Source organism: Delphinapterus leucas, chromosome 2, assembly GCF_059928025.1.
Source record: "Delphinapterus leucas isolate spDelLeu-1000000601 "Yukka" chromosome 2, BTC_Dleu_Yukka2, whole genome shotgun sequence".
Taxonomy (NCBI): domain Eukaryota; kingdom Metazoa; phylum Chordata; class Mammalia; order Artiodactyla; family Monodontidae; genus Delphinapterus; species Delphinapterus leucas.
Window position 1 is genome coordinate 150,955,899 of NC_143130.1, and position 26,386 is coordinate 150,982,284.

At 36.8% G+C, this 26,386-nt stretch overlaps 1 protein-coding gene across 27 annotated transcripts in view; it reads left to right on the plus strand.

Annotated features, from left to right (window-relative positions):
• SIPA1L1 (signal induced proliferation associated 1 like 1) overlaps positions 1–26,386 on the plus strand; it is a 499,569-nt gene that overhangs the window by 274,384 nt on the left and 198,799 nt on the right. For 2 of the 27 annotated variants that reach the window (XM_089907918.1, XM_089907915.1), the window contains exon 4: positions 19,741–19,866. The exons of the other annotated variants lie outside the window; for them this stretch is intronic. The gene's annotated coding sequence lies outside the window, so the exon portion shown is untranslated. The remainder of the gene's footprint in view (positions 1–19,740; positions 19,867–26,386) is intronic. 27 annotated transcript variants of the gene reach the window in all.

The window sequence follows — 26,386 nt, forward strand, 5'->3', positions numbered from 1 at the left end:
CTTTATAGGCTGTGGATGTTCCCTTCTGTTCTTAGTTTGCTGAGTTTTTTTTTTTTAATCATGCATGGGTGTTGTATATATTGATATGATCATGTGGTTTTTTGTCCTTTATTAATGTATTAAATTAATTTGTTTTCACATGTTGTATTATGTTAATTGATTTTCAGATGTTAAACTTGCATTCCTGGGATGAATCCCATTTGGTGATAGTATCTAATCTGTTTTATTTGTTGCTGGATTTGGTTTACTAATTGAATTTTGTATATATGTATTCCTGAGGGATATTGATCTGTTGTTTTCTATTTTTGTGATATCTTTGTCTGGCTTTGGTATCAGGATACTATTGAATTTATAGAAGGAGTTGGGGAGTGTTCTCTCTTTCTCTGTTTTCTGGAAGAGTTTGTGAAGAACTGGATTTATTCTTTAAATATGTGATAGAATTCAGCAGTGAAGCCATCTGGGCCTGGGATTTTCTTTGTGGGAATATTTGTAATTGCTAGTTGAATTTCTTGTTACAGGTCTGTTCAGGTCTTCTGTTTCTTCTTGAATCAGTTTTACTACTTTATATCTTTCTAGGATTTTGTCTATTTCACCTAAAATAGGTTGGTATTCAGTTTCTCATAATATTCCCTTATAATCTTTTTCTATAGGGTCAATAGTGATGCCTCCTCTTTCATTTCTGATTTTGGTAATTGGTGTCTTTTTAATTTTTTCTTGGTCAGTCTAAATAAAAGTTTCTCAGTTTTATTGCCCTTTTAAAAGAATCAGCTGTGGTTTTGTTGTTTTTTTTCTCTACTGTTTTTCTGTTTTCAGATTTGTGCTCTAAACTTTAATATCCTTCCTTTTTCTTGCTGTGAGATTTAGTTTACTCTTTATCTAGTTTAAAGTGGAAGTGAATTGAAATTTTTATTTTCTATCATAGGCTTAAGTTTATAGCTATAAAATTCTAATAACTGCTTTAGCTACATCCTATAAATTTTCACATACAGTATTTAACTTTCTAAGACTTGCTTACTTCACATAGCATGCCTTTGAGATTCATCTGACTTGTTGCAAATATCAGTAGTTCCTTCTTTTTTACTGCTGAGTCTTCCATTGTGCAGATGTACCAGTTTGTTTATACATTCCACCCATTGCAGGACACTTGGGTTGTTTCCAGTTTGGATGATTATGAGTAGAGCTGCTATAAACAATTGTGTTCAGGTTTTTCTGTTAATGTTAAGTTTTCATTTCTCTTGGGTAGATACCTAGGGTGTGTGATTTCTGGAGCATAGGGTAAGTGTATGTTTAACTTTAAAAGAAACTGTCAAACCATTTTCAAGAGTGGTTGTATCATTTTGCATCCCCACCAGCAATGTTTGAGAGTTCTCCTTGCTTCCCATCCTCACCACCACTTATTGCCAGTAGTTTTCATTTTAGCTATTCTAACAGATGTGTAGTCATACCTCGTCATGGCTTTAATTTGCATTTGCCTAACGGTGAATAATTTTAAACATCTTTCGTGTGTCTGCCATCTTTATATCCTCTTTGGTGAAGTGTCCTCTTTAAGGTTTAAAGTCCCTGTGTTAAGGGTTTCTGAGAAAAATTGTTTTAAGTACACTGAATATAATCTTTTCTTGATACCGGAGGTCATTGTTATGGACTATAATTACAAGATGGGTTTGGAATTACCGGGAAGCTTTTGAGGACTATTGAGTGGTGTTGTGCTACTTATGTCTCTTTCAGGCTTTACTTTTCTGCTGTTGGTGTGCCTGATTCTGGCAACAGTCTCATTTCCCGTCCCCTTTCTGGTTTACTGCTTTTATGAAATGATCATGAATAAGCCTGTTAGAATTGTGTTTGAAAAAGAATAGTGGAGTGCCTCTCAGTAAATGCTACAGGAGCTCTTCTCTAAGTACAGTACATAAACTCTAACATCTGTTTTAGTGCCTTTCAAACTGGGGCCGTGAAATTGAGATGAGGGGTCTGTGAATGTGACTCTGTATATGCACCAAACGTTCTTTATAAACTGAATAAACAATATAACTTGCAATATCTATTCTGCTGTTTTTCAGAAATGTGGATGCTGCTGGGCAACCCTGGATTCATTATAATCTTTTTTTTTTCCCCAATGTAGTTTCTCTCCCAGTTCTTTCACTTCTTTCCTTTTTATTGGCCATTGTGAGGGTGAGTAGAGGTTGTCAGATGGAGCTTTCTCAGTAAGTTAGGTATTGATGTTCGTGACTAGCCAGGACAGGATGAAGTATGCTTTTTAGTTTGTGCAGTTTAACCACAGGTGGGTGGTTAACCAAATATTGTTTACAAGGCTTATATCAATTTTTGATGATGCAGTATAGCTTCTTGTACAAAGTTAGAATACTGGAAAGCTCTTTGAATTCTTCAAATGAGAGGGCCTATATGAATTGTTATTAACACCAACCTAAACTAAACTAAAAAGTGGCAAGAAAAAGTGTATTCTTCGAGTGATTGTTGCAAAAATGAGATGTTTATATCATGGGTTCCACGGCTGATTCTTTTCCCATATTCATCATGTCATTTTGATGTACTTGTTATAAATAAAACTTGATTAGTGGCATGGTGGCTCAATACAAAGATAAAAATAGAAAAGAAAGCTGTTCCTATGTGTGTAATTTATATAAACACGACATCTCCTTGCGTATTCTTGATCAGGTTCTTACTTAAGTCTCTAAAGTGCTTTGCTGCTTTGCATGCCTCATACTGTCAAGCAAGTTCTTGTTCAAAGAATATGTAATTATGTCATAATATGATAATTTGTTATGCAGGTATTATATCTTAAATTATCAATCTTAACACCTTTATCTTCCTAAGTTATTTTTGGTTCTCATTTCAGGATACGAAGTAAGAGTAATTCCTTCTATGTTACTAGAGATTATCTAAGCAAAACTACCAAAAAGAAGTTGTTGATGTACTAAGTTATCAGTACCCTCATTTTAATTATGAGATATTCAGGCATGTGTAATATTCACTTTCTTTTATAAATAGGCTAGTATGTTAATTGAAAGTAGCCTAAGTGTCTCTTTTTTACATTTAGGGAATAGTATTTGAATTCCATTGAGATTAACCATAAAGGAAGAAATTGATAAATTGAACTACATTAAAGTTAAGAATTTCTCTTCGTCAAAAAACATTATTAAAGGAGTGAAAAGACAAGCCACACAGTGACGGGGAGATATCTGCAGTATACTGCGCGTGTATATATATATATATATATTTTTTTTTGTGTGTGTGTGTGTGTGTGTGTGTGTGTGTGTGTGGTACGCGGGCCTCTCACTGTTGTGGCCTCTCCCGTTGCGGAGCACAGGCTCCGGACGCACAGGCTCAGCGGCCGTGGCTTACGGGCCCAGCCGCTCCGCGGCATGTGGGATCTTCCCAGACCCGGGCATGAACCTGGGTCCGACCCTGCATCGGCAGGCGGACTCTCAACCACTGTGCCACCAGGGAAGCCCAACTGCATATATATTGAACAGAGGACTCATATCCAGCATACATAAAGAACTGTAAATCAGTAAAAGCCAGACCCTCCATTCCCTCTTACCCTCCCTTTGGCCAAAGATGTAAGTTTTGAATAGGCAGCTCACAAAAGAAGATACTAAATCATTTCTTACAAGGAATTAGAATGAGGAATTAGAATTCTTTTAGATATGGCATTATAGTTCTTAAAAATCTTTTTACCGCTAAGGGCTGATGCTCTTATTTGCCAGTTTTGGTTTTAACTGCTCTAATGATCTTTGTGAAATCTGAATAGTTTGAAGGGTCAGAAACAAAGTTTCTTGGTTATTAGGTTAGGAATAAACTATAGTGAGTTTATTAAATATGAAAACTTACCAGTTTTTAAAAATTTTTACAGAGAACTAAGATAAGGTATTTAGTCCGGAGATATCTCTGTTAGTCCAGAGAAAATATTTTTCACTTGCAATAATGCAAATCCACTTATGGTCTAATACACTTCTCAGTTAATAGTATGTTTTTTATCATCCTTGTATTCTCATAAAACTCCTCTAACGCTTACTATATTATGCCACATGTTACAGGTCTTTATATTTCTTTCCCCTCTATACTGTAATTTTCTTGAGGGCAGAAACTGTTTCTTTATTTCTTCTAACTAATGTATTGCTTATTAAATAGAAAATGTTGATTGTCTTCACATTTTATAGAAGAGTGATAAAGTACTAGAGGTTTTGAATTCTGCATATTCCCCTTTTCTTATTTCAAATGAAATTAGTTGCAATTTCTTACATGATGATGATGTAACAGCTATCCTGGTTGATGGTCTTGAAATTTTATAGCCATCGTAACCTCTGACCTTTAATGAAAAAAAATGTGCTTGATATATATATTAACTTTGTGATGAACTTTGTGATGAACTTTGCCAAAGTTTAGCCACAAACAGTGTAAATAATAGTATTTAAAAATTGGAAGATCGTATAACTCATTTTATCCTAAGAACAATGCTGTGTGAAAGTGCTTTGTAAGTTTACAAAGTTATTAGAACCAGAAGGTCGTGAAGGAATTTTCTGGCACGGTTCCTGTTTTAGATTTGATACAGAGCCCATATTTATATTCAGAATCACTTTAAAATGTTTTATGAGTAAATCTGGCCCAACATAAGTTGATTATGCTGGAGAAACATTTTAAGATGCTGATTTCATTGATTTGGTTATCTTGTGCATTTCCAGTAGAATAGGTGGGGGTATAATAAATCTATTAGCTGCCGAGTTTGGTTTCCTTGTAAAATATTAAAAAATTTGTAATGCATGCCAGTTTGGAGTTGCTCATTGTTCTGATTATGGTAATTGCCAAAGAAGCTTGATACTGTAAATGTTTCATTAAGTATTTTTCTTACTGTTATCTTTTCAGATAACCTATTTGTTGAGGTTAAAACACCAATGAAACTGCCAGTAAAAATTGTTAATATGTATATCTACTTGTTTATTTTAGTAAAGTCTTTATTTTAGAATAATTTTAGATTTACAGAAACGTTGCAAAGACGTGAATATTTTAAAATGCCTAACTGATAGTTCCTTTAATTGGCATTTCTATTAAAAGTTTTAAATCTTTAATAAAATGTTCCTGCCTCTGATTTTTTTTTAATAGATTTATTTATTTATTTATTGGCTGTGTTGGGTCTTCGTTGCTGTGCGCGGGCTTTCTCTAGTTACAGCAAGCGGGGGCTACTCTTCGTTGCGGTGCGAGGGCTTCTCATTGCGGTGGCTTCTCTTGTTGCGGAGCACGGGCTCTAGGCGCACAGGCTTCAGTAGTTGTGGCACACGGGCTTCAGTAGTTGTGGCTCACGGGCTCTAGAGCACATTGCCTCTGATTTTTGTTCATTAGGAAATTATTTTGTTTTAATGTATGTGTAAGTGAAAGTATGCTATTTCACTTGTCCTTTTTCCTTAAATATCACTTTTCCTGTGCTGTAAAATGGCTATTGATTACATGGAGAGCTGTGAAACATAAATGTATATATATGTGATTTATGTACCGCATTTATGAGCAGGAATAAACCTTATTGAATCAGGACCATGGGGATCATTTAATTATAGAAACAGAAATCTGCCTGGTAAAATGTTCACAATTTTATATTTTTGTAAAAGAAAAGTAGTTTAAAATTGCATATGCCAAGTTTCTCTTCCCTTCTCCTCTTTTCTATTGTAGTTATATAATAACGTGAGAGAGTAGTTTTCTTTGTTGTTTTCTTTTTTTCTTTGTGGTACACGGGCCTCTCACTGTTGTGGCCTCTCCCGTCGTGGAGCACAGGCTCTGGACGCGCAGGCTCAGCTGCCATGGCTCACGGGCTCAGCCGCTCCGCAGCATGTGGGATCTTCCCGGACCGGGGCACGAACCCACGTCCCCTGCATCGGCAGGCGGACTCTCAACCACTGCGCCACCAGGGAAGCCCCGAGAGAGTAGTTTGTAAGGACAGAGAGATACCACATTTTATTGAATTTAAGATGCCTTCAATTGTAAGACATATTATTATTCTATGTATCATTAAGGAAAAGACCATAGCTTTTTAAACTATGACACAATGCTAAGATGCCAGTGATTATAAGATGCATCCTGATTTTAGTGATGTTAAAATGAAGAAAAATGTGAATTTTAGATCCATGCAAAACATTCATCACCCTGACACAGTTCTTATTTGGGGTTTAACTTAGGACCTCTAGCATTTTTAGAAGTCGGTGTGAGAATCATTTATTTGAATTGTGTTGCTTGCTTTTATGCTCAAATACTGTTGGTGACATGTTCTAAACAGTGTCTCTTATTTTAAGAAGATACCAAATTTTCATTGAAGTATTATTTCTGTAGGCAAATTTGAGTGCTTTACAGGAACAGAGAATAAAAAAAAAATTCCGTTCCATATAAGTTGAGTACTTGTACCATGTGGCCTCCAAGAGCTATTTCATCGTGTTCCTTCCTTCTCTTCTGAATTTTCCATTTTTCTCTTTACTGATTACTCACTCTCTTTCTAGTTTATAGCCTAAAAAATTGTTCTCAATCCTAATTCTTCCCCAAGCTACTATCATGTTTCTTTTTTCCTCCAGATTACTACTTGTTTCTTTTTTCCCAGCATTGCCTGACTCGCACACTTCCTCACCTCCATTATTTAGTAAACAATTCTCTGCATAAGATTTATGTCTCTACCATTTTGTTAAAGCTATTCTCTCTGAGGTCCCCGGTAGCTTTCTCATTTTCTAAAGCTGGTTACCTCTTTTTAGTTCAGTTGTTAAAACCCATCTCTCTCTATGCTCTCTCTTTAGAACTATGGCTACAGTTTTTGTCCCTGTGCCACTTTTATAAAATTGTGATGCCAGATTTTCTTCCTGTTTCACCTATTCTATTATTAAAAGAATACTGAAACATTAAAAAAAATACTCCATGCATCTGCCATTCCAGTATATATATAAACTTATAGATTCTAGCGTGGATGCACTATAATTTTCTATATAATGTGTCTCTTGTCCGACAATTTACTTGTTTCCAGATTCTTTATTTTGTTTAACAAACATTGTAGCAGAGAGTATTTTCATTCATATAACCTTTTGATTCTCTTGTATTATTTACATAAGATCCATTTCTAGGAGCACCACTGATGACTTAGCCATCAATTACAAGGGTTATGAACATTTTGCTGAACATTAACTACGATTATAGGTGCCATCCCAATTTACAGGGCCACAAGGAGTTTTAATTCAGGCTTATTAGTGTCAATGTACCAAAATTATTTTGCTCATTTTATAGTTATAAATATATAAAATATTACCATGCTAATTTAATAGTTATATGATGGCTATTTCATTTTTGTTTTCATGTTTATTTCTTGATAATTAATGAGGGCGAGCATTTTCACATCTGTTTTATATTGAATTTCTATTTCCTTATGAATTCTACCCTTATACTGTATCCTGTTTATCTATCTAGTAATCTAGTACAAAAGCTGTTACAGAGAAACTTGTATTAGATTTCAGGATTTCTAAATTACCCTCTTTTTAAACCAAATGTACAGAAATATTCCTACTTATTCACAGTCTGATGGCTTTTGCCAATGTGATGCTTTAAATATCTTTTAATGTTAAGTGGACTTTTCCCCTCTACTCATTACATAGAAATCTGGAGGAAAACCTGGTGACTTTTTCCATTTGTTAGCTGACCAGTTTTGTTATTAATGATAATAAAAATGATTCTCTGACAATTTGTTGTTGAACTGTGCCTAATGTATTTTTTCTGCCTCTGCTCTTTATTTGAAAATGCTTTTAACATGTAAAATACAACTTAATTTAGATATCATATGATAATTCTGGTGAATGAAAAAAGGCTTTCAGAGAGAACTTGGTATAACATTTATATGGACAGAAATTAAAAGATACATCTTTCCGTATTAACCTTAACTAACTGATACGTAGTACAGTTTCATGGGTAGTTTAGATTTGGTTTGTTGTTGCTGTTGCTAAATAACTCTGCAGTGGACCCGCATCTCTCTCTATGGCACTGGTCTCACAACTGAATGAATTTTTGCTGTAATCTGTGCACCATCAACTTAATTCATTTTGAACTCTTGAACCTCTCACTCTTTGAACTTGCCCTTTACTTATTGTTACTGTTACCCTGTCTTTTACTGACTTGAATTATTGGCATTTCCTAAAGTTCCATCCGTAGTTGCCACCTCCTTTTATACATTCTCTTTTGTAAGATCAGTCTTCTTCCATGTTAACCTATTTCAAACCTACCTTACACCCCAGCTCTAGCCCTCTCTTCTCTTACCAGCCAGAGACCCACGTTTTCAACTCCTTTCTTGACTCTGTTGTTCTACAGCAGATTCACAAGCTTAAGAGCCTGGCTAACAACGTAAGTGAGTAAAAAGCAGGCTTTTGGGTAAGAAAAAAATGTTTTTATACACTAAGAAAAACAACAGGGTAAGTGGGGTGATAAGTGGCTGTTGACATAGACTCAGGGTCAGGAAGACAGTCATGGGTGGGGAGAGTGCAGGCCCCATGCAGGCTGTTTTGCTATGGCCTTTGTTGCTATTTGGGAATGTTGGCCCAAAGTTACCAGATCTCCCAGTTTCTCAAGAGAAGCTGTAAATCAGGATTTGCCTGTTAAATACCTTGAATTTTTGTAAAATACTGCATGGGCCAAAGAAAGCATGCCCATGGACCAAGTTCAGTACACAGGCTCTTAGTTTATAACCTTTTTCTGTTAAAGACACTTTAAATTTTGTATGTCATCATCAAGTTCTCCCCCATTTCCCACCCTTCCCTTTAGTTTTATTGTTCATCTAGTGAGAGAACCATCTGCCCAGTTATTTAAGCCAGGAACTTGCAAATCATCACTGACATCTTCTTACCGCATTAGTTCTTTATTTTGGAGGAGTGTTTGGGTCAAGGGACAAGCTTTTTATGAATTAAAGGAGATTAGAACATGTTTCTAGGCAGAAAGGAAGAGGCCAAAGTAAGAGGATAATGGACAGAGCCCAGGATGTCCACTGGAGATGGGATCCAAGGTGTAGAATCCAACTACAGACCTCCATGATCAGATGCTAATCACCCTTCATACTTTTATTTCCCAGTAATCTTATTTTAACCAAAAATAATCATTTTCTCTTTTCTTTTCTTGTGGGTATCATATTTCCTTGCATTTCTTGTGGAAATTTATTTTACTTTTAAAAACATGTTCTTTGTTTTGTCATGTTAATACTGTTTTTCCTTGGGCATTCTTGAATTTGATACATTTTTCCACATTGCCGGTTTTCTTAGAATGATGATGGGTAGGGGAGGTAAAACTTTTCCTTTTCCCTCCTAGGGTCTGTTGCTGGGCCTGTGAATTAAGTTCACATAAGACAGGTTAACAGTGAAAAAGCATATAGATATTTTTTTTTAACGTGTACATGGGAGCTTTCACAGGAAAATGAAGACCCAAAGAACCAGTTAGGCCTAAGTATTGATATTATCAGGTTGAACAAAGAGCAGTGATTGTGAAAAAATAACTTAAGATACAGGCAGAGGCTAAAGGAAAATAACAGGGTTATTTTTAAAAGGTTTGTTTATGCAGGTTCTTCTCAACCTTGACTCCCTGTTTCTGGTGATCAAAATGTTCTTTTCTTCCAGGTGGAGAGAGGGTATCTTTCACATGGGAGTTTTTTTTTTTTATCTCCTGTTTTCAGGAAGAAAAGGGGAGGTTAGAGTGCCTTTCTCACTCCTGTTGTTTTTAAGTGCCTTTAGCTCAAAATAGTATGCCAAATCAGCATGTTTTAGAGTAGCATGTTCTAAACCCCTTCAGTTGTTTATCATAGATTTATTTGTAGTAAATGATAGGACCAAAAGGTTGAATTTAGCGTTGTGGAGACTCTGTCCACCTGTGCCCGTGGGCTCTGATTTATGGGAGCCATGGCGGGAGGGCCAGCCACATGGGGTAGGGTGCACTTCTCCAGAAGATGTGTGTGGGTTCTTTGCCTTCTGAGTGCGGGTAAACTGTAAGTCATCTGGAATGTTGCCCAGCTTCTCTAGTCCTCAGGATCACTGTGGGTGTTTCTCTAGTCCCAAGGATCAGTGTGCAATAGATTTTAAGCCATAGATGTTGATGTCATCAGACATCCAATTGAATACTCCCACTTCAGGTTCTTAGCAACAGTTCTGCTTTCAGTGACAGTGGAGCATGTATGGTGATGGTGAGGTCTGTGCATGTTTATCCAACTTGTCTGAGAAGGCTGTTCTCCCCCATTTTGAGTAGCTAAATGTGACAGTTATGATTGGAGCCTGTTTCCTTCTTGCTTATTTTGAGTGAAAAGATCTGTATATTGGCTGAATTTCAAGAATTTCATAAAGAACCTGATTATTTAGAGTTCAGGCCAAATGCACAGTTGCTGCTGTAGAGAGGAAAGCAAACATTGCCTTCTGATTATCCAGTGTGCTCTGAAGGGAAGAAAGGAGAATTTGTGGAGCAAAATTATGGCTTAGTTAATTTGGTGACTGTTAGACCTATACACTTAGTACATACCCTTGAGAATGAAACGAATGGTTTCCCCTGACTTATCTCTAGTGTATTCCATTACAGTTCATGTCTTTTGCTAACCTGTATTACTGCTTCTTACATAAGTAAAGATTGTCACCTCTGCTTAAAATAGAGATCTTGGGCTTCCCTGGTGGTGCAGTGGTTGAGAATCTGCCTGCCAATGCGGGGGACACGGGTTCGAGCCCTAGTCTGGGAGGATCCCATACGCTGCGGAGCAACTGGGCCCGTGAGCCACAATTACTGAACCTGCGCGTCTAGAGCCTGTGCTCCACAACGAGAGGCTGCGATAGTGAGAGGCCCACACACCGCGATGAAGAGTGGCCCCCGCTTGCCACAACTAGAGAAAGCCCTTGCACAGAAACGAAGACCCAACACAGTCATAAATAATAAATATATACATTAAAAAAAATAGAGATCTTTTCTATGGGCTACAGAATTGCTCTTTTTCAAATACTATCGTTAGAAAGCAAACAATGAATTAGAGCTGAATCAGCTAGAACTGTCACTTGATGTTTCTATGGAAGTTACCATCTGTTTTAAAGATTTGTACATACACCCACCGATATAAAATAGGGACCATAATATTCTAAATTCTGAACACTATTATATAACATTTAAAATCAAGGAAAATAGATTATATCTTTGATGCCAAATTTAAATACATAGCTTGTGATTTTTCCAAATTGTTACAATTGGTTTGGTTTGGGGGTAGTTATGAGGTTCATGGGACACACTTCACTCTAACCTCGGCCGGGTCAGCTTAGCACATGGTGTCATCAGAGCTCATTGCTATCAGAAGATTGCAGATACAGCTCAGAGCATTTTGCTCATATGAGTGTTTTATTTTGTTTTTAATCCTGTTGCATTGATTTAAAAACATGGTTTTTTGGGGGGTGAGCGGTGGAAAGTTATACTGTTCTAATATATATTTTTAAATGAATTGCTGGTCTAATTGGTATAAGTTCTTAGGCGCAATCTCACATGTCTCAGTAGCTGACTAGCAAAATAACATTTTTTTCAGTCTTTAAATACTTAAAGAAAAAAATTGGAAAATCACAATGTTGATGGTGCCTTCACAAGTATATTCAATAGACCTTGGGAATTCAAGCACCCTCTTCTTTAAAAAACTAAATGAGACCTATGGTTTTGTTAGTTTAATCTGGTGTTTGCCATGGGCTCAATGTTGTGTTCAAAGCTATAGGAAGTTATGCTGTTATCTCTTGGAGGAATTAATTGTCTGTATCTTGGAAATATTCAACAGTTCTGAGCACAAAACTGTGGAAAGTTTTTAATGACTATTAAGGGGTATTGACCCAGCCTTCAGTGAGCTTGGTATCTAGTTTTTAAAAATTTAGTTTATCACTAATCTTTTTCTGAAAAAGTATTCAGGGATATTGTTCCCTTGACTTTTTCCACACTGATGCATTTAGCAGCAGAGTTGACTGATATTACTGCAAACAAAGGCATATTTTGTTTTCCTATTCATTCTACTGTTGGAATTTGGGTTTGCAGTTTTCTGTGGTTGTGAATAATTTTATTTGTCTCTGAGTGACAGTTCTGGAGACCATAAACTCAGAAGTGAAATTGCTGGCTGGTAGGGTATCCTCATGCTGGACAGTTTTCAAAGTGGTTGTTTCAGTGTATGACTCCCACCGGAGTCTGAATGTTTCCATTGCTCCTCATCTTTGCCACACACTTGACATTGTCTGACTTCTTACATTTAGTCAACCTGATAGGTGTGTAAAGGTGCTTTTTTATTTGTAATCCCCTAATTACTAAAGAAACAAAGCATCATTTCATGTATTTAAGGAGCTTTTGTATTTCCTTTTATAATTTTTGTCCACTTTTCTGTTGGATTGTCTTTCTTACAAATTTATGAGAGATATATTCTAGATAATTATATTTTGCTGGTTATGTGTTTTCTAATTTGTGGTTTATCCTTTTCTTTTTTTTTAACATCTTTATTGGAGTATAATTGCTTTACAATGGTGTGTTAGTTTCTGCTTTATAACAAAGTGAATCAGCTATACATATACATATATCCCCATATCTCCTCCCTCTTGCGTCTCCCTCCCACCCTCCCTATCCCACCCCTCTAGGTGGTCACAAAGCACCGAGCTGATCTCCCTGTGCTATGCGGCTGCTTCCCACTAGCTATCGATTTTACATTTGGTGTAGTGTATATATGTCAATGTTACTCGCTTGCTTCGTCCTAGCTTACCCTTCCCCCTCCCCATGTCCTCAAGTCCATTCTCTACATCTGCGTGTTTATTCCTGTCCTGCCCCTAGGTTCTTCAGAACGATTTTTTTTTTTTAGATTCCATATACATCTGTTAGCATACAGTATTTGTTTTTCTCTTTCTGACTTACTTCACTCTGTATGACAGTCTCTAGGTCCATCCACCTCACTGCAAATAGCTCAATTTCATTTCTTTTTATGGCTGAGTAATATTCCATTGGATATATGTGCCACATCTTCTTTATCCATTCATCTGTCAGTGGATACTTAGGTTGCTTCCTGGCTTTTGTATATAGAGCTGCAGTGAACATTGTGGTACATGACTCTTTTAGTGAACAGAAGTTCTTTATTTTAATACAGAACAAATTTATTATTTTTCTTTATGGTTTTTCTTTCTTATGTTGTTAACGTATTCTGAAGCCATAAAATCTACTTCTTTATAGAAGTTTTATAATCTTGCCTTTTCCATACAAGTCTTCAGTTAAGTTGGAAATGAATTTAATATAAAAAGTGGAATAGGGGGCTTCCCTGGTGGCGCAGTGGTTGAGAGTCAGCCTGCCGATACAGGGGACACGGGTTCGTGCCCCAGTCCGGGAAGATCCCACATGCCGCGGAACGGCTGGGCCCCCGTTCCCTCAACGGCTGAGCCATGGCCGCTGGGCCTGCGTGTCTGGAGCCTGTGCTCCGCAACGGGAGAGGCCACAACAGTGAGAGGCCCGCGAAAAAAAAAAGTGGAATAGGGATTCAATTTAATTTTTCTCCCGCGTGGATAAACATATGTGCAAGTACCACTATTAAATAATTCAACCTTTCTGTGTTAATCTACAATTATGGCTATGTTGTAATTGATCGTTGGTAGGGCAAGTCCCTCACTACTGTCTTCTTATGGAGTATCTTGATTCTTCTTGGGCTTTTGACTTTTCATGTAAGCTTTATATATAATCACTTTATTGAGTTCCTTGAAAGATCCTGTGGATGTAGATGTAGATGTGTGTGTATGTATATATGTATAAGCACATATATACATCTGTCACTCGGTATCTGTGGGGGATTGGTTCCAGGACCCCTGCAGATATAAAATCTGAGGATGTTCAAGTCCCTTATGTAAAAATGGCATAATATTTGCATATAACCTTCGCACATCCTCCCTTATACTTTAAATAATCTCTAGATTACTTATAATACCTAATGCGATATAAATGCTATGTAAATAGTTGTAAATAACATGTAAATGCTATGTAAATAGTTACCAGTGGATGGCAAATTCACATTTTGCTTTTTGGAACTTTGTGGAATTCCGCCCCCCACCCCCACCCCCCGATATTTTCCATCCATGTTTGGTTGAATCTGTGGATGTGGAACCCATGGATATGGAGGGCCCACTGTATTCCCTAGCTCTTTCACTAAGAGTGCCTGAGGGTAGCCCCCAGTAACAATAAACACATCTAACACCTGGATCTTGAATTCTTTCTTTCTTTTAATTGAAGTATGATTAATATACAGTTATTATAATTGTTTCATGTGTACAACATAGTGACATTTACATACTTTATGAATGATAAAGTTCACCGTGATAAGTTACCATCTGTCACCATTTAAAGTTATTACAGTATTATTCACTATATTCCCTATTCTGTACATTGCATCCCCATGACTGACTTATTAAGTGGCATTTGTGCTTCTTGATCCCCTTCACTGATTTTTCCCATCTTCCCACCCCCGTCCTCTCTGGCAACCACCAGTGTGTGTCTGTATCTGTGAATCTGTGTCTGTTTTGTTTCGTTTGTTCATTTATTTTTTTCAGATTCTACATATAAGTGAAATAATACAGTATTTGTCTTTCTCTGGCTGACTTATTTCACTTTGCATAATACCCTCTAGGTCTATCTATGTTGTTGCAAATGGCAAGATTTCATTCTTTATGGCTGATTAATATTCCATTGTGTGTGTGTGTGTGTGTGTGTATACCACTTCTTTATCCATTCATCTATTGATGGACAGATGCTTTGGTTGCTTCTATATTTTGGCTATTGTAAATAATGCTGCAGTAAACATAGAGGTGTATATATCTTTTCAGATTAGTACTTTTGTTTTCTTCAGGTAAATACCCAGAAGTGGAATTGTTGACTCATGTGATAGTTCTGTTTTTAATTTTTTGAGGACCCTCCATATTGTTTTCCATAGTGGCTGCACCAATTTACATTTCCACCAACAGTGAATGAGGGTTTCTTTTTCTCCACATTCTTGCCAACACTTGTTATTTGTTATCTTTTCAACAATAGCTATTCTGACAGGTGTGGGCTGCTATCTCATTGTAATTTCATCTTTTCATGTGTCTGTTGGCCATTTGTATGTCTTCTTTGGAAAAATGTCTGTTCAGGTCTGCTGACCATTTTTAATTGGATTATTTGTTTTTTGATTTGGGTTGTATGAATTCTCTCTATATTCTGGATATTAACCCCTTATCAGATATATGATTTGCTAATATCTTCTCTCATTCAGTTGTTGCTGATTTCATTCACTGCAAAAGCTTTTCAGTTTGATGTAGTACATTTGTTTATTTTTGCTTTTGTTGCCCTTGCCTGAGGAGACAGATCCAAAACAAATATCGTGAAGACTGATGTCAAAGGGCTGACTGCCCATGCTTTCTTATAGGAGTTTTATGGCTTCAGGTCTTACATTCAAATCTTTAATCCATTTTGAGTTTATTTTCGTATATGGTATAATAGGGTGATCCAGACTCATTCTTTTGCATGTCCAGTTTTCTCAATATCATCTATTGAAGCAAGGCTGTCTTTTCCCCATGTGTATTCTTGCCTTTTTGTCATAGATTTATTTATCATATGTGTACGGGTTTACTTCTGGGGTCTCTTCTGTTCCATTGATCTATGTGTCTTATTTTATGCTAATACCTTACTGTTTTGATTACTGTAGCTTTGTATTATAGTTTGAAATCAGAGAGCATGATACCTCCAGCTTTGTTCTTCTTCTCAAGGTCACTTTGACTAATTGGGGTCTCTTATGGTTCCATACAAATTTTAGGATTATTTGTTCCAATTCTGTGAAAAATGCTATTGATATTTTGATAGGGATTGCATTGAATCTGTATGTTGCTTTTGGTAGTTTAGACATTTTTTCTAACACTGATTGTAATACATTTTTTCAGTACTAGTTCTTTCATTCTATGAGAACAGTATATTGTTCTGTTTATTTGTGACATCTTTAATTTCTTTCATCAATATTTTATAGTTTTCAGAGTATAGGTCTTTCACTTCCTTGATTAAATTTATTCCAAGGTATTTTATTCTTTTTGGTACAATTGTAAATGGGATTGTTTTCTTAATTTCTCCTTCTGATAGTTTGTTATTAGTCTATAGAAATGCAAGAGATTTCTACATATTAATTTTGTATCCTGCAATTTGCTGAATTCATTTATTCCAATAGTTTTTGGTGGAGTTTTTAGGGTTTCCTATTTATAGTATCATGCCATCTGCAAATAGTGACAGTTTTACTTCTTCCTTTCTGATTTGGTTGACTTTTATTTCTTTTTCTTATCTAATTGTCGTAGCTGCGACTTTCAATACTTTGTTGAATAAAAGTGGTGAGAGTGGGCATTCTTGTCTTGTTCCTGATTTTAGAGGAAACCTTTCAGCTTTTCACTGTTGAGTAGGATGTTAGCTGTGAGTTTGTCATATATAGCCTTTGTTATATTAAAGTGTGTTCACTCTGTACCTACTTTGTTGAGAGCTTTTATTATAAATGGGTGTTGAATTTTGTGAAAACGACTTTTTCTGCATCTACTGAGATGATCATATGATTTTTATCCTTTGTTTTGTTAATGTGGTGTATCATGTTGATTGATTTGTGGATGTTGAACCATTTTTGCATCCCTGGAATAAATACCACTTGATCATGGGGTATGATCCTTTTAATGTATCGTTGAATTTGCTTTGCTAATGTTTTGTTAAACGTTTTTACATCCTGTTCATCAAGGGTATTGTGTAATTTTTTTTTTTTTTTTTTTGCAGTGTCTTTGTCTGGTTTTGGTATCAGGCTAATGCTCATCTTGTAGAATGAGTTTGGAAGCTTGCCTTTCTCCTCAATTTTTGGAAAAGTTTGAGAAGGACAGGTTTTAACTCTTCTTTAGATGTTTGGTAGAATTCACGGGCTTCTATTTATTGGGAGTTTTTAAAATTACTGATTCAATCTCATTGCTAGTAAATTGGTCTATTCAGGTTTTCTATTTCTTCCTCGTTTTTGGAAGATTGTAGTTTTAAAAATTTTATCCATTTCCTCTCGGTTTTCTAATTTGATGGCGTATAATTGTTTATAGTAGTCTCTTATGATACTTTGTATTTTTGTGGTATTAGTTGTAACATCTCCTTTTTCCTTTCTGATTTTATTTATTTGGGGCCTTTCTCTTTTTTTCTTGATGAGTCTGATTAAAGGCTTGGCAATTTTTTATATTTTCCAGGATTCAGTTCTTGCTTTCATTGATCTTTTCTGTTGTTTTTTGGTCTCTATTTTATTTATTTCCAATCTGATCTTTATTATTTCCTTCATTTTACAAACTTTGGGCTTTGTTATTTTTTTTCTAGGTCATTTAGGTGTAAGGTTAGATTGTTTATTTGAGACATTTTTCTTGTTTCTTTAGGTAGGCCTATATCACTGTAGACTTCCCTCTTAGAACTGCTTTTGCAGTGTCCCATAGATTTTGGAAGTTTAAACACAACCTTCCAACCTTTCATTTGTCTCAGGGTATTTTCTTATTTCTTCATTGCCCCATTGATTGTTTAGTAGCATGTTGTTTAGTCGCCATGTATTTGTGTCTTTTCCTGTTTTTTTTCTTGTAGTTTATTTCTAGTTTCCCACTGTTGTGGTTGGAAAGGATGCTTGATATGACTGCACTCTTCTTAAATTTATTGAGACTTCTTTTGTGACCTTTTTCAGATTCTTTTCCCATATAGGTTATTATAAAATGTCTTTCATATATTTTAATTTCTAGTTATGGCCTTTCTTTTCTTCTTAAATAAGTCTCTTTAACATTTCTTATAAGGCATACTAAGTGCCTTAGCTTGTGCTTATCTGAGAAACTTTTTGTCTGTCCTTGAGTTCTGAATGATAACTTTGTCAGGTAGAGTGTTCTTTGTTGTAAGTACTTCCCTTTCAGGACTTTGACTATATCATGCCGCTTTGTTCTGGCTTGTAAAGTTTCTGCTGAAAAATCAGCTGATAGTCTTACAGGGATTCCCTTATATATAACTAGTTGCTTTTTTCTTGCTGCCTTTAAAATTCTCTCTTTATCTTTAACTTTTGACATTTGAATTATAATGTGTCTTGGTGTTGGTCTATTTAGGTTCATCTTTTTGAGAACTCTCTTTGCTTCTCAGACTTTGATGTCCTTTGCCAGGTTAGGGAAGTTTTCATCCATTACTTCTTCAGATAAGTTTTTTGTACGTTTCTCTCTTTCTTCTGCTTCTGGGACCTATATAATATGAATGTTAATATGTTTGATGTTGTCCCAGAGAACCTTTAAACTATCCTCATTTTAAAAATTCTTTTCTCTTCTTACTCTTCCATTTGAGTGATTTCTACTACCCTCTTTTCCAGATCACTGATTCATTGTTCTGCATCATCTAATCTGCTGTTGATTTCATCTAGTGTAGTTTCATTTCAGTTACTATATTCTTCAACTCTGATTGGTTCTTTTTTATATTTTCTATCTCTTTGTTGAAGTTCTTAACTGTGTTCATACATTCTTCTCCCGAGTTCAGTGAGCATTTTTATGACCACTTCCTTGAGCTCTTTATCAGATAGGTATCTCCGTTTCATTTAGTTCATTTTCTGAGGTTTATTTTGTTCTTTTGATTGGAACATATTCCTCTGTCTCTTCATTTTGCCTAACTCTTAGCATGTTTTGTTTTGGTTTTTTTTAATGTATTAGGTAGATCAGCTGTGTCTCCTCATCTTGAAGGAGAGGTCTTATGTAGAGGGTTTCCTGTGGGACCCTGATGAGCAATCCCTCCTGGTCACCAGAGCCAGGTGCCCCAGAAGACTCCCTCATGTGGGGTACACGCACCCTCCTTTTGTGGTGGTCCTCCAGTTCCTGCAGATGCGCTGTTGGGTGGGTTGGCCCCCAGGCTGGCTTGTTATAGGCTTGGCTCTGACTGCTGCAGTTGTGCTGGTGGGCAGGGCTGGCCTCCAGGGGTAGGAGCCACTTTGTTGGGGAGGGGTGGCGATTTGGACCAAGGCCACGCACCAGTGTAGAGGGACAGGATCTGCTTTGGGGGGTTCCCATCCCGACAGAGGCCGCCTGTCGGTGTGGTGGGAGAAGAGCTACTTTGGGAGGGTGCTGGCTGGAGCAGGTCCACAGGGGTAAGCTGGGGCTGGGTGAGTGGCGCTAGTAAGATACCTGGCAGATGTCACAAACAGCATCCACCAGTGCCAGGCCAGCTTGGTAGAGGGAGGATAAAATAAATTTTTTTTTTGAATGGCACCCACCAGAACTTCATTCTGGAAGGAAGTTCCAACACATCCTTGCCCCTTTGGCACTTGCCATAACATCGGTCATTGAATCTCCTTTATGTATGGTCCAGATGCTTTTCAAACTGCTACCTCTGCACTGGGACTTGGAGTGAGTGAGTTTGTGCACAGGCCCTTTAAGCATCTTGGTTTCTCATAGCCCTCCAGTTCCCCTGGACATGACCCTGCTAGCTTTCAAACCCAGACATTGTGGGGGCTCATCTCACTGGTGCAGGGCCCCCCTGCTCTTTAGGGAGGACTTCCACATCAGTGATATCCCCTCTTGCTTGTGGGTTGTCACATTGGGGGTGTGGGTTCTGACTAGACTGTGTCTCTGCCCCTCCTGCCCATCTTGATGTGTTTTTTTCTTAATTTCCATAGTTGTAGATAAGCTATTATGCTAGTCTTCAGGTGGTTCTCAGAGAAAGTTGTTCTGTATGTCGTTGTAGTTTTGATGTGTCCATGGGAGGAGGTGAGCTCAGGATCTTCCTACTCTGCCATCTTGATGCCACCTTGGATCTTGATTTCTGAATACCACTCTCTAATAAAAGGAACCAGGGCTCCTTGGAGAAATGGTAAGAAAGTACAAAATGAGACTGAAACATCTAGTTTTAGAAAGTAAGGGAATGCTCCCAAAATGACAAGGTCATGTCAAAATGACCTAGAAGCCACCTTGAAGGGGTTTCCACTGGCCCAATCTGGGGCTGATTGGGCTACAAAACACATAACGGTAATAATGGATTATAAGAAACCATAATAATAATATATTATAACCCCCTGAATACATGGATGAATAATATAAATGTAAGAAAGAATGGATTGATTAATTGAAATCTTGATGAGGAACAGTATATGTACATAGCTTCAAAGTACCTCCTTAAGAAATACTAACTACCAAGAGGAAAAGTGTAAGTAGCTCTACAGTGGAGAAGACTAGCAGATACCACCTTAATCAGTTCATCAGTGTGAACATCATCAGTAATAATACAAATGAAAATTGTGTGCCACCTGGTGGGTTGCAATGAGAAGAACACAGCGTTTTCTTCTGTAATATTCCTGCCAGTATCTTTGCTCATCATTCATTCTGCTTTTAAGTAAATTTGTGCTGAACTATGACATACATACAGAAAGGTGACAAATCATATGTGGACAGATCAATAAATTTCAAAAATTGAACTTGTCTATGTAACCAGCACTCAGATCAAGAAATTGAACAGTCTATCACTCTAAAAGCACCTGTTCTGACTTCAAATTATAATCATTGATGATTAATTTTGCCTGGTTTTGTACTTTATATAAAAGGAATCATATAGCATGTATTTTTGTATATGGCTTCTTTATCTCAGCATTATATATTCATGTTGTTGCAGGTAGCAAATATTTTCTTCTTTTTCTAACTGCAGCATTCCATTATATGAATTCATCAGTTATTTTTTCTTTCCGTTATGGATACACACTGGAGTTTTTTCAGTTTTGGGCTGTTATGAATTGCACTGCTGTGAACATCCTTGTTCATGTCTTTTGCCACACATGTGTCTGTTTATGTTGGCTATATACCTAGGAATTGAATTGCAGAGTTATAATGTATGCATGCATTCATCTTTAGTAGATACCGCCAAACGGTTTTTCAGGTGGGCAGTTAACACTCCTACCAAAGGTATAAGGGAAGTGCTGTTTGCTCCACATCCTTGTCAACATGGCTCTTAATTTTAGGTATTCCAGTGGGTATGTAGTGGCACCACACTGGGGATTTTAACTTGTGTATCTCTGATGACTAATGAAATTGAGCATCTTTCATCTCTTTGTTAACTGTTGTCTTTTGTGAGGTCATCATTCATTCTTGCCTTTCAGGCCTTCTATCCGGTATCATTTTACTTCTGTGCAAAGGTCATTTCCTTTATAATTTAGTGTGTCAGCTGATGGTAAACTCTCGGTTTTGTTTGGCTGAAAATGTTTATTGTTCTAGAAGGAATTGTCTTTAGTTATAGAATTCCAGGTTGATTGTTATCTCTGTTAGGTCACTGAAGATAGTAGTCCTTTTCTGGGCTCCATTGTTGCTGTTGAGAAATCAAGAGTCATCTTAATTGGTGTTCATTTGTAGGTGATTCTCTTTTCTCTTTGCTGCTCTTAAGATTGCTTTTTATTTAGTGTTCTGTAGTTTTACTCTGATGTCCCTCAGTATTGCTCTTCCCCCTGCTTGTTGTTTGTTGGCCTTTCTGGATTCAAGGGTTGGTGTCATTTACAGTATTGATTCTCTCCATTATCTTTCTCTAGTATTCCTCTTAGGTGAATGTTAGACCTATTCACTCTACCATCCGTGTCTCTTTTTTTTTTTTTCCATCTGTGTCTCTTAATGTCACTTTTATGGTTGTATCTCTCTATTTGGGAAGCATTCTAGATGGTTTTTTTTAGATCTGTCTTCCAGTTCCTGTTCCATTATTCATCTGTGTCCAAATGTAATTTATTCACCTAATGAATTTTTTTTTTAAATGTAGGGATCTTTTTTTAAAAATATTTATTTACTTATTTGGTTGCGCCAGGTCTTAGTTGTGGCATGTGAACTCTTAGTTGTGGCATGCATGTGGGATCTAGTTCCCTGACCAGGGATCGAACCTGGGCCCCCTGCTTTGGGAGTCTTGTCCACTGCATCACCAGGGAAGTCCCATTAATTTTTTCTAAACTTCTGTTATCATATTTTTAGTTCTAAAATTCTATTCAGTTCTTTTTTCAGTTCTGTTTAGTTATTTACAATATTCTATTTGTTCATTACTTGCAAGCTTCTCATTTATACATTTATGTATATATATATACCTTAAAAAAATAAAAATTATTAGCTTTAATATTTGACACAGAGAGAAGAGGGCCTGAAGCCAGGCTTTAGATTAACATGATTGTAACTCACAGTCTCTCATCTCTTCCTTCTTTTCTTTTATCTCTCTTTCTTTCTTTTATTTTGAAATACTTTTAGACTTAAAAAAAAAAGTTGCAAAAATAGGTCAATTTCTACATACCCTTCACCCACCTTCCCAAAATGCTAATGTCTTATATAACTATAGTAAACTTATTAAAATCAGGAAATTCACATTCATACAGTAATGTTAATTGAGCTACAGACCTTATTCATATTTTATCACCTATCTCAATAATGTTTATGTCTGGACCATGATCCAGTCTAGGATCCAACATTGCATTTAGTTGTTTTATTTCTTTTGTCTTCTTTAATCTGTGCTGTTTGTCAAATGGTGGTTTTTCTATTTCCATCATTCTTCTCTACACTTATTAATTGAAATTCTCTTACAAGAAAGATCTTGGCCTTCTTGCCCATTTATTTTTGTATTCAGTTACTTAATTTTTATCGATATGGACTCATGCTATTTGTTTTATCCTATAAGTTATAATGTATTAATATAATTAAAAAATTTTTTTGCTCAGATTGTCCCAGATTTGGCCCCTTCAGTTTAGTTCCAGTCCTTTTGATAAATCCGTATCTTTTTTGAGCACTCCTTACTTTGTTGTACCACAAAATGTTCTAGGTTCATCTGGTACTTTCCCTTTCCTATCTTTGCAGCCAGACATTTCTCTAAGTAGTCCTGGTTCCCCTTATTGGAGGATGGTGTTTAGAAGCCAGTATTTGGGTGCTACATGTGCTCATTGCCACAGGGGTATCATTGCTCCTAGTCTTTGTCAGAGGACAGAGCTACACATACCTGCCTCTACCAATATCTATTATCTACTGAAATATATATTAAAAACCATGATATCTCTGATTCCAGTCTGATACCATACAGTTCATTCTGGTCTTTCCCATTCCTTTTTTTGTTTTTTCTCTAGTCTCAGAGTATATAGTCAAGATACTGGCTTCCAAAGCGGTTAGGTTAGTTCTTTTCTTTTGTACTCAGTTAAGTGTGGTTACTTACACCTTTGAATGCAGTTCCCTTAGTACTGAATGTGTTTCATTTTGAGTTACCTTCACATACTGTTTGATTTTGATTGTTTACCTTTTTATTTTGTTTAACAGTACTATGGTTATAAATGTCAAAACTATGCAAAAAGATATATCTGGAGACCTATCACTCCCCCTCTATTCTTTGTATTCCATTCTCATTCCCCCAGTTCCCACCTGAATGGTTCCATAATGCCTGTAGGGTAAAATTTGAACTTAGTATAATTGACAAGTCCCTCCATCATCTCAGTCTTAGCTTGTCCTTATACACCATGTTCTGGAAGCCTCAGATTTCCTCTTATTCCTCAAGCATGAGTGGCTCATTCATGCCTCCGTGCCTTTGCATATTCTCTCCCTCTGCCTGGAATAATGCTCTGTTCCTTTTCTTGTCTTGCCCATCTTTAATCATTCAAAACCCATTTCAGGGCTTCCCTAGTGGCGCAGTGGTTGAGTCCACCTGCCGATGCAGGAGACATGGGTTCGTGCCCCGGTCCGGGAAGATCCCACATGCTGCGGAGCGGCTGGGTCTGTGAGCCATGGCCGCTGAGCCTGCGCGTCCGGAGCCTGTGCTCCGCAAAGGGAGAAGCCACAGCAGTGAGAGGCCCGTGTACAGCCAAAAAAAAACAACAAAAAAAACCCCATTTCACCTCTTACCTGCTAGGTAAAGACTTCTTTTCCTCACCCATCCCTCCCCATTTGCATTTCACTCCTCCATTTAGTAATTCTCTTCTGTTAATTCATAGCTCTATAGCACTTGTAAATATCGTGTAACTTTTGTGACATTTGATTTAAATTATTGATGCATAGGCTTTTCATTTTCTTTATAACTGTGAGCTTCTTAAAGACAGGAGCTTTGTCCTTGGATTTCTAGCATCTAGTTCAGTTTCTTGCACCTATCAGTTATACAGTGAATACAGTATAGTGAGTGGATGTCAGTTCTTTTCACTTTTTCTTTACTCTTTCTCTCTTTATTTCACTCATGATATAAGCCCATATTAATAGAATGTGATGCCCGTGATCTTGTTATCTTTGGCATTTTTGTATTTTCTGCCTCTCCTCATGTATTTGGCCACAACCTTGGTAATCTAATGGCTTCCTGTGATCCCTGGGAAGTCACAATATCTAATTAAATTTTCAGACATAGTATAGAGGGATGAGGTGAAACCAAGGTATAGAAATTGTTTAAAATATGCAGACCTAAAAAGTCAAGACTATATTATCTGTCCGATTTGCCTTTTCATTTGAAAAGCTGAAGCTTGCTGCCCGTTTAACCTGTTAGATTGGAAGAAGTTGTTGTACTGGAAACAAAATCCCTTCAACGGTCTTTCAGGAGCACTAGTCAGCTTTTAAAATGTCATTATTATTGTCCAGAAGACAAGTTTAGTAACCTTCCACATTGTGTTTCTAAGCTGCTTACTTTACTTTGTATTCTGTATAGATTATTCAGCAGATTATGTTAAAATGTAGGGGCTTATTTCCACCAGTCTCTTCACGCACCATCTGTTACTTCCCTCTCTCCCTCTGTATTGCATTCTCTTCCTGCCTGTGTGTTCTATTTAATCATAGCTCATTCTCCAAAGTCCTACCTGCTACTCAGCACAGAGGTTTAGTTGTAATGTAGACGTCACACTAAGCAAAGGGGCGGGGGTGTTGTTTCTGCACCGCGCTCAGCAAGGGTACAAAGCTGCAGCTACTGCATCGAGTGCCTGATGTCCGGGGCTCGTGAGCTTTGAGAAATCATTCACTTATCTTACTGGCCCGTATTCTTTATTTATAAAAATTGAAAATATATCACTTTTTTATTCAAGTGTTACACATATAGAGACAAATGTGTCATAAAGGAGCACTTTGATGAATTTTCCTAATTGAGTATAACCGGAAAACCACCATTCAAACCAGGGAACCCAGTATTACTAGCCTGCCAGAATTCTTCCTTCCCCCCAGGCTTTACTGCCCCCTCTAAAAGATAACTACTATCCTGATTTACATAGTTTTACCTACTTTTGAACTTTATAAAATAAAATCATACGGTACATTCTGTCATGTGTCTGACTTCTTTGTCTCGACATTAAGTTTGTGAGATTCATCTGTGTTGTTGAATCACTTATGGTTCATTTATGTTCATTACTGTGTAGCATGCAAACTGCCTGTTTTTGTAAATAAAGTTTTATTGGAGCACAGCCACACCCATTCATTTACATATTGTCTGTGGTTACTTTTGCACTCCAGAGGCAGAGTTGAGTAGTTGTAACAGGGCACAGAGACCATTTGGCCTGCAAACCCAAAAATATTTACTGTCTGGCCCTTTGCAGAAAAAATTGATTGACCCCCTGCTGTGTAGTGTTCATTATATGAATATTCCACAATTTATTTGTTACTGAGTCTTGGCTGTTGCAATGAATGCTTCGTTAAATATATGTGTCTTTAGGACCTATGTGTATGCATTCCTAGAAGGTATTTCCCCAGGAGTGGAATTGCTAGGCCACAGTTTATGTTCTGCTTTATTAGATACTGCCGAACAGTTTTCCAGTTCACACTCCCACAGCAGCATATGAGAGTTGAATTGCTCCACATCCTAAGACCTGGTATTGTCAGATATTTGCATATGAGCCATTTGGATGAGCATGTAATTTTATCTCATTTGTGGTTTTTAATTTGTATTTCCATGGTAATGAATGACGTTGAACACCTTTTCATGTGCTTGTTGGCCATTTTTGATATCCTGTTTGGGTGACCTGTCTTTTTCTTATTTTGTCGGAGTTTGTTATATTCTAATGAGTCCTTTGCTGGATTTATATATTGCAAATATATCTTCTTTTCTAAGACTTGCACTTCTATTTTAATAGTGCTTTTGTTTTATTTTATTTTTATTTTTATGAACATGAAGGGGATCAGAATATGCCACCCCAAAATATGCCACTTTGGCATGAAAATTATTTTGGACTGAAGGAAGTCTAAAAACATCAGACACAGGAAGAGCTTTTTGCCCTCCCCCTTTCTTCCAGAAAACTGGGCATAAATTTCCATTTGTAAATTTTCCATTTGTAAATTTCCATTTGTAAAGCAGGGCATAAATTTGGGGTGTAAGCAGGGCACCCCATCTGCCATACCAGGAAGAAGAGAATGACACTTGAGTCTGTGTAACAAATCTT